General features: G+C 49.1%; 1 protein-coding gene across 2 annotated transcripts in view; it reads left to right on the forward strand.

Moving 5' to 3' along the window:
• DOK5 (docking protein 5) overlaps window positions 1–12,205 on the forward strand; it is a 33,985-nt gene that overhangs the window by 450 nt on the left and 21,330 nt on the right. The gene's annotated exons all lie outside the window — the stretch shown is intronic.

The following is a 12,205-nucleotide window of genomic DNA, read 5'->3' on the forward strand; positions in this document are numbered from 1 at the left end:
TTACATATAGGTGTGCATGTATATATTTATTTCCTCCTCTCTCTCCCGTCGGGAGCCGGATCCGCTGCCCCCGGTCGGGTTTTGGGCTCCTGCCTGGGGCAGGTGAAGCTCCTCGGTGTCTCCGGGGCTTTTGGAGTGGCTGGAGTTGAATGAAATGAAAATTCACTTTAGTTGTTTGGTTTAATATGAAGGTTATTTTCGGGTTGTTTTGCTGCTGGGGCTTGTTCCCAGTGCCGGGAAGGGCAGGGCAGTGCCCGCAGCGCCTGGGCTGGAACCGGCTCTGGAATTCTGGAATTCCAGGGCTGTGCCTGCCCTGAACCCCCAGGGATGGGACTGGGAGCCCCCCAGGGATGGGACTGGGAAAAACCCAGGGATGGGACTGGGAGCTCTGTGTGCCCCAGGGATGGGACTGGGAGAACCCCAGGAATGGGACTGGGAGCTCTGTGTGCCCCAGGGATGGACTGGGAGCCCTGTGTGCCCCAGGGATGGGACTGGGAGCCCTGTGTGCCCCAGGGATGGGACTGGGAGAACCCCAGGAATGGGACTGGGAGCCCTGTGTGCCCCAGGGATGGGACTGGGAGCTCTGTGTGCCCCAGGGATGGGACTGGGAGCCCTGTGTGCCCCAGGGATGGGACTGGGAGAACCCCAGGAATGGGACTGGGAGCCCTGTGTGCCCCAGGGATGGGACTGGGAGAACCCCAGGAATGGGACTGGGAGCCCTGTGTGCCCCAGGAATGGGACTGGGAGCTCTGTGTGCCCCAGGAATGGGACTGGGAGCTCTGTGTGCCCCAGGGATGGACTGGGAGCTCTGTGTGCCCCAGGGATGGGACTGGGAGCTCTGTGTGCCCCAGGGATGGACTGGGAGCTCTGTGTGCCCCAGGGATGGGACTGGGAGCTCTGTGTGCCCCAGGGATGGGACTGGGAGCTCTGTGTGCCCCAGGGATGGACTGGGAGCTCTGTGTGCCCCAGGGATGGACTGGGAGAACCCCAGGGATGGGACTGGGAGCCCTGTGTGCCCCAGGGATGGACTGGGAGCCCTGTGTGCCCCAGGAATGGGACTGGGAGCCCTGTGTGCCCCAGGGATAGACTGGGAGCTCTGTGTGCCCCAGGGATGGACTGGGAGCCCGAGGGATGGGACTAGGAGCTCTGTGTCCTCAGGAATGGGACTGGGAGCTCTGTGTGCCCCAGGGATGGGACTGGGAGCTCCCCAGGGATGGGACTGGGAGCTCTGTGTCCTCAGGGATGGGACTGGGAGCCCCAGGGATGGACTGGGAGCCCTGTGTGCCCCAGAGATGGGACTGGGAGCCCTGTGTGCCCCAGGGATGGGACTGGGAGCTCTGTGTCCCCAGGGATGGGACTGGGAGCTCTGTGTCCCCAGGGATGGGACTGGGAGCCCTGTGTGCCCCAGGGATGGGACTGGGAGCCCTGTGTGCCCCAGGGATGGACTGGGAGCTCTGTGTGCCCCAGGGATGGGACTGGGAGCTCTGTGTCCTCAGGGATGGGACTGGGAGCCCCAGGGATGGGACTGGGAGCCCCAGGGATGGACTGGGAGCTCTGTGTGCCTCAGGGATGGGACTGGGAGCCCCAGGGATGGGACTGGGAGCTCTGAGTCCCCCAGTGAGCCCAGGAGGCACCCGGAGAGAGGCTTTGTGTCATTAAAACCTTTTCATTTCAGGAGTGGAAAGGAGCTGATTTCTTGTGTTCATTAAAAACTGTTGGGTTGGAAATTCTGAATTTGTTCGTTTTGGGGGAGTGTCTGTCTTCCTCTGAGAGCTTTTGGTGCCTCAGTGCGATCACAGTTCCCTTCTCTCTGCACCCACGGGCAGTGACCTCTCTCTGCACACTTTTGGGAACTTGGGAACCTCCCTGGCTGCTTTGGGGATGGGGAAACATTGAAAACCCTTCAGCAGGCTGGATTTTATCCCTGCACTCACAGGGAACATTGAAAACCCTTCCACCAGCCTGGATTTCTCCCTGCACTCACAGGGAACATTGAAAACCCTTCACTGAGCTGGGTTTCTCCTCCCTGCACTCACAGGGAAATATTGAAAACCCTTCACCAGGCTGGGTTTCTCCTCCCTGCACTCACAGGGAAACATTGAAAACCCTTCACCAGGCTGGGTTTCTCCTCCCTGCACTCACATTGAAAACCCTTCCAGCAGCCTGGGTTTCTCATCAGGCACAGCTCATTGTGTAAAACCAGGAGATTCTGTGACATTTTGAGGGGATATCACCCGGAGATGTCACTCGTAGTAAATCTGGCACAATTGGGGTGTGTTGTTGTGATTCAGCCTGACAAATATTCAGTGATCAATGTTCACTTTGCTCTGGCATAAAGGATGAGTAAGATTGAACTATGATATATTTTTCCATGCTGGAACAGTGCAGCTCAGTGAATAAGGTCTGTCTGACTCCACAACAGTTGTAAATGCTGTCAGTGCCTTTGTTAAAGCTCCCCAGACCACTCTGAGGGTGATGAGGAAATGTTGGATTCCCCTCTCAGGAGATTCATCATGTGAGAACTGAGTGCAAAAACAGAGAGATGGAGAATGCACTGAGCCCAGGGAAATGGAACAAATGGGAAATGTTTCCTTGGAAAAGACAGTTTGGGGTTTGTTCCAGTTGCAAAGGTTTGTGTCGTTGTCAGTGGCTGGGAAGTGCAGAAGGGGTGATGAAAAAAAAACAAACAAAAGTGCTTTTGAGAAGGAGCCCAGAGAGGTGCCATGGCTGAGAACAAGCCCTGAGGTGCCCCCAGCTCTGATTTTTCTGTCCTGGGAGCCCTCCCCAGCTGTGGAGGGACCCTGGGAGGTGCTGGCCCTGCTCTGGGTCTGGTGCTGCAGCTGTGACCCGGTCAAACCCTGCTCTGTTTGTCACCCAGCCTGGCCAGCAGCAAAGCTCTTCTCTCCTCTGCTCCTTGGGAAGTGTTGGCCCACGACTCGAGAGCAGATGTGGCTGCAGATTCTTCCTGTGGCACTTTCTGTGAGCCCTGACCTGCAGCAGAAATGGATAATTCTGATCACTCTGAGCTCTCCAAAGGCAGAGAGTGAGTTCCTGCTCCTTGGTGCTCCTGGCTGCAGGTGTGATGTGACACCTGGAGCTGCAAGTGGCCTGAATTCAGTCTCACTCCATGGCTGGTGAGAGCTTGGCTCATTCAGAGGTGAAGGATTTGTGCCAACAGGTTGTTTTTGTGCTGGGGAGGGCTCTGGGACACCCAGGAGCTGCAGGTGGGCTGAATTCAGTCTCACTCCATGGCTGGTGTGAGCTTGGCTCCTCCAGAGGTGGAAGATTTGTGCCAACAGGTTGTTTTTTTGTGCTGGGCAGATTGTGGGACACCCAAGAGCTGCAGGTGGGAAGGGAAAAAACATAAAGGAGTAACTTTGAGACAACTTTCCCATGCTGTGAGCACACCAGGAAGGGCTGCCCCAGCCCCGTGCAGGATTGCAGTTTAATGAGAGGGATCTCAGCACTCCCTGCGTGGCAGGATGTGAGTGGGAGTCGCTGAAATCCATTCCCGTGTTCTGGTGGCACAGCTGTGATCAGAGCATTGTCTCCCCAGGCTGAGTGCAGCTCCTGCCTTTGACTCTCTCCTGTCAGAGCTGTGGCAATTCCATCTCCAAGGGAACTGGGAGCAGAGCTTGGAGCCACAAATCTCCTCCAAAAATCACTTTCCTGAGGAACTGGGCTGCAGGTGCCACATTTGGAACAAAAGAGGTGCAGAAAATCAGCTTGTTCAAACCCAAACCTCCTTCAAAAGGAACGTGACAGCCCTGGAAAGGCCCTACTTTGCCATTCCAAAATTGAATTTAGGCTAATTAGTTTTGCACCCGAACTCTTTCCTGCGCGCTGGAAAAACGTGCGGGTTTAATTGAATATTATTTAATAGAATAGTTCCCATGGCAACATTTGTATCCTGAGTGTCTTCTGCAGAGCCAAATGTATTCAGGAGAAAGCTCACTCTTCCCCACTTATCCTTTTAGGGGAGGAAAAGAATTCCCTCAGCCAATGGTGTGGGTCAGGCAATGGTGTTGTTAGCAGTGACACACAGAACTGCTGGCAGGGCACAGGCACAACTGTAGTGGTGTGGTTTTGGTTTTATCGGTTTTATGTCTGTATTTGTTCCTTGTATTAAGTTCATTTTTATAAGTTATAATGGTTTGCCCCATGTTCCACCCTCATTGGTTTCAGCCCAACCCCAGTTATGTGTCAGTCAGAAGTTTTCCAGCCCCTGGGCCTTGTCTGTCACTTTGGGGTCTCTCCCAAAACTCTGCAAAGTTCCAGTCAGAACCTCAAGTGATTGGACAAGACTTCAGCTGTCTCCCCACCTGAGTTATTAATTTGTTACAATGTGTGTCATTTATCTGATGGTAATGGTGACCAATGAGGTTGTAACCTCCTTGAGCCAATCCTGGCTTTCTGTACAAAGTGTATATAAGTTGATGGAGTCAGAAAATAAAGAAGCTTTCCATGTGTGCCCTGCTGCTGCCTGCTGTCCCCTGTGTGGGTTCATACCCATGTCACAACTGGTGACCCCTCTGTGTGAGCTGGACACAATTGGTGACTGTCCCCCTGAATTTTCTTGCTTTCAAGTGTTTGAACCTTTGCAGCCCGATTCTCGCGCTGCTTCATGTAAACAATGTGCATTTTTAGAAATTATCAATGTGTTTTACATAGTTCTTCTCTGAGAGGAGAACTTGACTGATGGTGAGAGTGACCAGTGAGGTCCGTGAGGTTGTCACCTTCTTGAGCCAATCTTTGGCTTCTGTACAAAGTGTATAGAAGTTGATGGAGTTAGAAAAATAAAGAGGCTTTCCACGTCTGCCCTGCTGGTGCCTGCTGTCCTCTCTGTGGGTTCACACCCACACCACAATTGGTGACCCCTCCGTGTGAGTGGACACAATTGGTGACCCTTCCATGTCTGGACCACAACATGGGGCTATGGGACAAAACCCATTGTAAAACAAAGGAGAGCTGCATACAGAAACTGGTAAAAACCCAAAACCACAACAGAATAGAACACATCCTACATTTGCAAACCACAGCCTCACACTTGGGCCTCACTCCCTGTCGAGGCTGAGCTTCCCCTTCCTGTATCCCCACTCCTGGGAGATGTCCCTGCTGGGACTGCAGCCATGGAATTGTTCCCTCTTTAGTGTGACCCTCCTTGAGGACAGAAACGGGATCTGTGTGGGTCAGGTTTCTGTGCTCGATGGGCCCAGAACATCCCCATCACATCAGGGGGAAGGAATGTGGGCTCAGGGCTATCAGACACTGAATCAGGGCACTCCTGGGAGGGATCTGCAGGAATTCAGTTTTCAGCTTGTGGCAGGAGGGAGCTGAGGCTGCCCCAGCTTTGCAGCCAGCTGTTTGTTCCTAGGAAATGCTGGAGTGGTGTCAGCAGCGCTCAAATATTTCTGGATTGATTAAAAAACTCTGTGAAAAAAAAATATAGTTCTTAGTTTTCTGGGTTGCCTGAGTGATTTGATGAGTGGTTTGCTGGCAGTATTAAACTTTCACCTAAAAGTAGGAGGATGTAAAGCCTTGATTTGTTTATTTGAGTGTTGGGTGAGGAGTTCCCTGTTCCCTATTCTTGCACAGTGGCCACATGCAAGACTGAACTGGAAAAATCCATCAGCTTTGTCCTGTGGGTTGTTCCTCAGGGAGCAGAGCACCAGTGCTGGCTGCACACCCCCATTTCAGATGGGAAAATTGGTTATTTTACACCACAAGGACACAGACTCTGAGGTTCAGAAGGCTGAAAATGACTCCTGTATTTCTGGGATGTGTCTCCCTTTTATCCCATTTCACACAGACCAATTGGATTGGTGACACAAAGACAAACCTCTTCACTCCCATTGGGCAGAGCAGAGGGACAGCAAGGAGAAGTCCCTCCTGGGGAAAGGAATGAAGAACAAAGGTACAGCTACAAAAACATTTCTCCTGTTTACAGAAAATTCTTTGGGAAAAGAATTTCAGAAAACTAAAACATCTCGGGCACGAACCAGAGCTACAGGGATTCACCTCTAAAGGTCCCTTTTAAGGGGTTTTCCCTCCCCTTTTGGGGTCCTCTCTCCCATTTTGGGGTCACCAATGACACAGACTCTGAGGTTCAGGAGGCTGAAAATGACTCCTTTATTTCTGGGATGTGTCTCCCTTTTATCCCATTTCACACAGACCAATTGGATTGGTGACACAAAGACAAACCTCTTCACTCCCATTGGTCAGAGCAGAGGGACAGCAAGGAGAAGTCCCTCTGAGGGAAAAAAATATAAACAAATTTGCCGTTACAAAAACATTTCTCCTGTTTACAGAAAATCCCTTGGGAAAAGAGTTTCAGAAAACCTCAAGCATGGAACCAGGGCTACAGAAAACTTCTTAAAAATTTGCAGAAACTCCTTCATCAAGCTCAGGCCTCGTCCACGTCCAGCAGGAACGTTTTGACCGCAAAAAGCCGCGGAGAGATCGGAGCTCTCAGGGTTTTGCTGTGCTTTGGCTTTAATTAAACCCAGCCCTGTGGCAGCTTCATTGAGGAGACTGGTGCTGCAACACGTACTTTGACAAGTTCTGCACAGCTCTGCTTCTGTGAAACCCTGTGGGAGGAGAGGTGGGGTGGGGGAGAGACAATCTGCGGGACTGGAACCATATGGTGGGGAGAGATCTGGTGCCTGAATACATGTGCCAGCGAGTTAATGTGGGGATCTGAGAGCCTGAGCTGTGAAAACTGGGGAAAAAGAATGATGTAAGGCTGGGGGAAGGGAAAAGTTGTCTGCATCTCCACTCGAAGCAGCTTTATTAATAAAACTCCCTTCACCTAAGCAGCTCCTTCCAGTCTGGGAGTTGGAGATGGGGGAAAAAAAACCCAACAGATTTCTCAGGCACCAACTTCAACCTGCAGGATATTAAAGCCCACTGGAAATTCAGAGTTCTGGTGAGGTGCTAGATAAAGTGTCAGAATATATTCACAGATATTAAAGATTTCTTATTGCTGGAGCTCGTCAGTGGCAGCAGGGATGGGATCCAGAATATTCTTTGGGAGAGTTGGGGGAGTTTTCCTTGAGCTGATGAGGGGAGGTGTCCTGGGTTTCAGTGTAGGATGTGCACAAAGTATTTATTCCATCCCCATCCCCATGAGCTGCTGGAACCAGGTGGGGCAGTGTTTTCCCAGGCCCCTCCTTTGGGCTCTTCTGCTCATGGCCCATCAATGCCTTGCCCAGGACTCACAGGGAACTCCCTCCAGGAGCTCTCTCTGTTTAATGGGCCATCAAGGAGCCACTGCACGACTCCTCATCCCATTGGGAGATGCTCCCAATGCCCAGGGGGAGGAGCCAAGCATTCCCACCTGGAGAGAATCTGGGATTTGGGACAGGACAAGCAGCCCTGAGCCACTGGATTCCCAGAGGAGCAGAGCTCCCAGACCTTTCTGTGGGATCACTGCTTCAGGAAGAGCCCCTCACCTGGACTGCTCCCCCCACCCTGCTCAGGGTGTGTTCTGACTCTGGCAGTGCTCCTTTGTGTTATTGCATTGATTTTATTTTGTTTTTACCTTTTTACCTTTCTTCTTATTAAATTATATCTCTGACTTGAAGCCTCTCATTCATTTTGCTTTCAAACCACAACAGGAGGGATCCCCAAAAATGCCTCGAGCAGCTCCCTCTGGGCACTGGGGCAAGAGCCCTGTGGGATTTGTGTGGCACAGAGTTCATGGTCAGTTTTTATGGGGTCAGTGACTTTATGGGGTCAGCCCTGGCACTGGGGTTGGAGTAGGATTTGCCATTTGGGTGTTGTCACCTCGTGTCACCCCTGGGCTGGGGGGTCACCGTGCTCAGCCTGGCCCTGGAGGAGGGAAAAGGAAGTTTTTCAGCTCCCATGAGAGAATTATATTTTATTTCTTTTAGTGTTTGACTTGTGGGAACAGCATGGAAAGGAAAGGGTGTTGTTTGTCCCCAAAGAACCCCACTGAAATCCAAACAGGACAAAGCTCAGAACTGTTTTTATTTTATTCCTGTTTTTTTTATTATTCCTGTTTTTCCCCCAAAAGATTCTACAGATCATGATTTGCAGTGTGAAATTTTTGTTTTGATGCTGGCCCATTTCAGGAGGAGAAATGGCTTTTTTTGTGCTTTCCAGCCTGTTTGCAGATAAATCACCTTCTGTGCTCTCCTTTGGAGGATGGGCTTGGTTTGTGTAGCAAAACAATCAATTCCAAATGTTTTCATGGACTGAACTGACTCCCAAACAAGTGTCTCTTACCCAATTTGCCATCTTGTTCTAAAGATGTTTTATTGTGACAAGTTTAAAGCAAATCTGACCCTTTTCCCTTTATCCCAAACACGTCCCTGCCCTGATCCCGCCTCTCTTTTCCCAATTTGCTCTTCCTTTGGTAGAAAAATCTGGAATTTCCAGAGGTAACAGCACCAGCTGTGCCAGGGATGATCATACAGGCAGTGAAAGAGAAAAAAAACACAAATTATAAACAGGTGGAATCAACTCTTGGGTGATTCTGATGCCTTTTCATCATCACAGTGTGAAATCCTCTCACCCAGGCATTGCCCTGGAGTGAGATCAGGGAGAAATAACATCTCACGGAGCTCCTGGAAACACTTGAGAGAAAGTAACAGATGCAAAGGGCTGCTCCCGAGGCTGACATCTGAATTTGGGCCTGACATCTTCATTTGGTGCTTGTGCAGCTCCAGGAATGCCCTGGAAGATGATGGACTGTTCCATTATCTTTTTGTCTGAATTCATCAAGTGCTGTCAGAAACACCAGTGAGAGCTCAGGCTGTTGAAATGAATATTGGTGGTTTTTTTTTTTTGTTTGTTTTTTTTTTTTGTTTTTTTTTTGTTTTTTTTTTTTGTTTTGTTTTGTTTTGTTTTGTTTTGTTTTACTGATAATGATGTCAGTAATTCAGAAGATCAATGGGGTAAAATGAGTGGTGTTTGCCTTCAGTAATGTCGATGTTGGAGGTTAAATTGTCCCTTTCCTTGCCGAGTGATGTTTGTCTGGGGAACCTCAGTGAATTCTCTGTGTTTGGCAAAGGAGAATTCCCTGTGAATGTCCCCGGGAAGGTGAGGCAGGGATGTTTGCTGATGTTCTGAATAAACTCATCCCATTGAGGGGCAGACTCCTGGCACTGCTGCTAAAACACGAGTGGCTATTCCCTGTTCATTCTCAAGTTTGGATCTTCCTAAATGTGAATGAACTCCTGAATTCTCTAATTGCACAGCTGGGACGTGAGAAATTCACACCAGCTGGGTTTGAGCTGATGTGGAGAGGAGAGCAGCCTGGGAAAGGGCAGGAGGACTGCAAGAGAAAAGGAAATTATACCAGGAAAAGAAATTATACCAGGAGAAAGGAATTCTACCAGGGAGATGTTGGCTCTGGAATCCTTGTTTCATTCAGAGTTTCTTTAAGTCAGGAATAGGAATTTATTCTCATTATCCTGTTGTTAGTGAGATGTTTGCAGGGCATTTGTCACTTCGGTTCCAAGCAGCTCCTCACAAAGTCATTACCCGAGTTTTGCAGGTTTTTTTCCTCCTGTTTTCAGGCACAGCTGAGCTGCTCAAGGATGGAGGAGCTGCAGCCCTTCTCCTGTGGCTGGATTTGGATGATGGAAAAATTGCTTTGCTGACAGAAAGGCTTCACTCGAGTGCAACCTCTGCCCTGGTTTTTGGGTGTAATCTTAAAATTCCAAGTCCAGCTGTGAAATACAACAAGTCCAGCTGTGAAATACAAGTCCAGCTGTGAAATGCAGCTCCTGCAAATGACTGTGTGCTGTGGGAGGGTGAAAACCTGAGTTTGTGAGCCAGCCCAAGCGTGGAGCAGGTCCCAGCTGTGCCCTGGCTTTGGTGTCCTTGTCAGGGCTGGGGGTGACTCTGTCCTAATTAATGAGCTGTGTTAATGAGCTGTGGCAATGCCCCCACGGCCTGTGGAATGGGAGTGAGCCTGTCAGATGCTCTGGGGCACACAGGGATCATCCCAGACCCTGGGTCAGTATAAATCCTCTGCAGTTCCCTAATTAATCCCTAAACCCTGCTGAGTCCTGGGATTGTGCCATGGCTGGGCAGCTCATCCAGCTGCAAATCCAGCTGTGCCTGCACAGAGCCCAACTTTACCCTCCACTGGAGCCTTTCCCATTTTTCCTCCCCAGTCAGCCCCAGGCTGATCCTCTCCCCTCCAGTTTCAGGCCCAGCATTAACTGTACAAATCTTGTCAGATGTTCAAGGAGCCAAATTTGATACTGAGCTCCAGCCTGGCTAGTTGTTTTTTTATTATTATTTTTTTTTTTCAGCTGTCACTGGCAGGGAGCATTTACATTTCTGCTGTAAATGCTTCTTGGCTTTTAAAAGTTTTTTTAGCCAACAGGCCAATGCTAAAAGCTTACACAGGTCTCCTTATGCTCATCACTCAACCCTACATCAACACTTTAAGCACACAATAGTTACTTGTTTTATATTTTACTTGTTTTATATTTTACTTGTTTTATATTTTACTTGTTTTATATTTTTTGCAGCTCAGAAATTTTCTATGTTCCAGATGTTTCAAGGTCTAAAATTCAACTCTGTTTCAAACCTCTGTCTGTGTAAGTTTATTGCAAGAATCCTGTGCTTTTTCAGTTCCCACATCAGGAGATCCTGGGTGAGCCCTTTTGGTGCCAGTGCTGAGATCACAGAATCACCTTCAACATGATCCAGTCCAACCCATTCCCTGACCTAAACCATGGTCCAGTCCTTTTTTAAACACATCCAGGGGTGGTGATATCACCACCTCCCCAGGCACACAATTCAATCCTTTATCAACCTTTCAATAAAAAACTTTTTCTTAATATCCAGCCCAGATGGTGCTCCCTGTGTGCTTCAGTGTGTCACAGGTTTTTAGGGGGCTCTAGCAGTGAATTTTCTCAGTGGAATCAAGTCCTGAAGGACCAAAACTGGTCTGGAGCTGCTCCTGGCCCCATCCAGAGCTTTATCCAATTCCTGCTGCTCACAGAAGAGAAACTGTCTGAAAAAAATCAGGATTTCTGCCCTGCTGTGGCAGCCAGCAATGCCCTCTGTCTTTGTAGGACACAAAAGAAAGACTCCAAATATTCCAGAAGGCAAAGAGCACAGAAAAAAGGCTTTTATTGTCTGATTCTCACTGCCTTTTATAAGGTGTTCCCATCCAGACTGAACATGGTTGGGGAATAGGAACGACACCTCTCTGATCCCATTGGTTAAACTGGAGAAACAGCAAAACACCACCTGGAGAAAGATTGTTCTGAGAGAGGAGAGTTGTTTGCCAGGATTGTTTTGAGAAGAAGGATTCTTTGAGAAATTTTTCCTTGTGAAAAAGTCAGGAGCTGCCAGCAGGGTGAAATCTCTCAGCCCCAGAGATATCAGTGCGCAATTCTGCTGCTGCTTTTGCACAGGCACTGCTCAGCACTGCTGGGATCACTGGAGTCCTGCTGAACACAATTTCCAGCTGGAGACACTGACAGCCAGTGATCCGCCTCTCTGGAATTATTCCATGTTGATATTGTGGCTTTTCAGGGCGAGGTGGGGCTGAACAAGCTGCCAAGTGTGGCTGGCCATGGGGTAGGAAAAGGAGAGGCAAGCTGGGATTTATGGAGGAAATAATTCCAATTAAATAGTTAAAGAACTCTTGGGAAGGTTTTGGGGTGTTCTCCAGGGTCACCCAGGTCTGTTCAGGTGAGGGACCTGAAGGTTTTGGTGCTCAGAGCTCCTGCCTGGGGAGCAGCTCTGCAGCTTCCCATGGGAACAGGTTCCTGCTGGTGTTGGCATTGAAACACAATCACAGAATTATTATCTGCAGGTGCTTTTATTGGAGAGCTCTGAGAATCAGGTACAGGGCACAGACCCAAATCTGACCCTGACATGGATTCGGGATGGACATGTTTTTATACCCTTTCATTATATAACTATATATATTAATATTAAACTCATATTGTTTTATTGTATGAATTCTTGTCATTTCCATCAGCCCCCCCAAACATCATTTCTCATTATTCTTAAACAATAATCATATTCAATGAGCAAACAATCATTACAATTAATAATTATATCATTTATCAGACAATGATCATACAGGTGCAGTTTCTTCTGTACATGATCCAGTAAAGACAAAACCCAACCTTTGTTTCCATGTTCTGTGTAGTTTTGGTTCCCTTTCCCAGACCCATCCAGCCCAACCTTTCTTTCCACCTCCCCTGAA

The sequence above is a fragment of the Zosterops lateralis genome (genome assembly GCF_965231275.1).
Source record: "Zosterops lateralis genome assembly, chromosome: 16".
NCBI lineage: Eukaryota > Metazoa > Chordata > Aves > Passeriformes > Zosteropidae > Zosterops > Zosterops lateralis.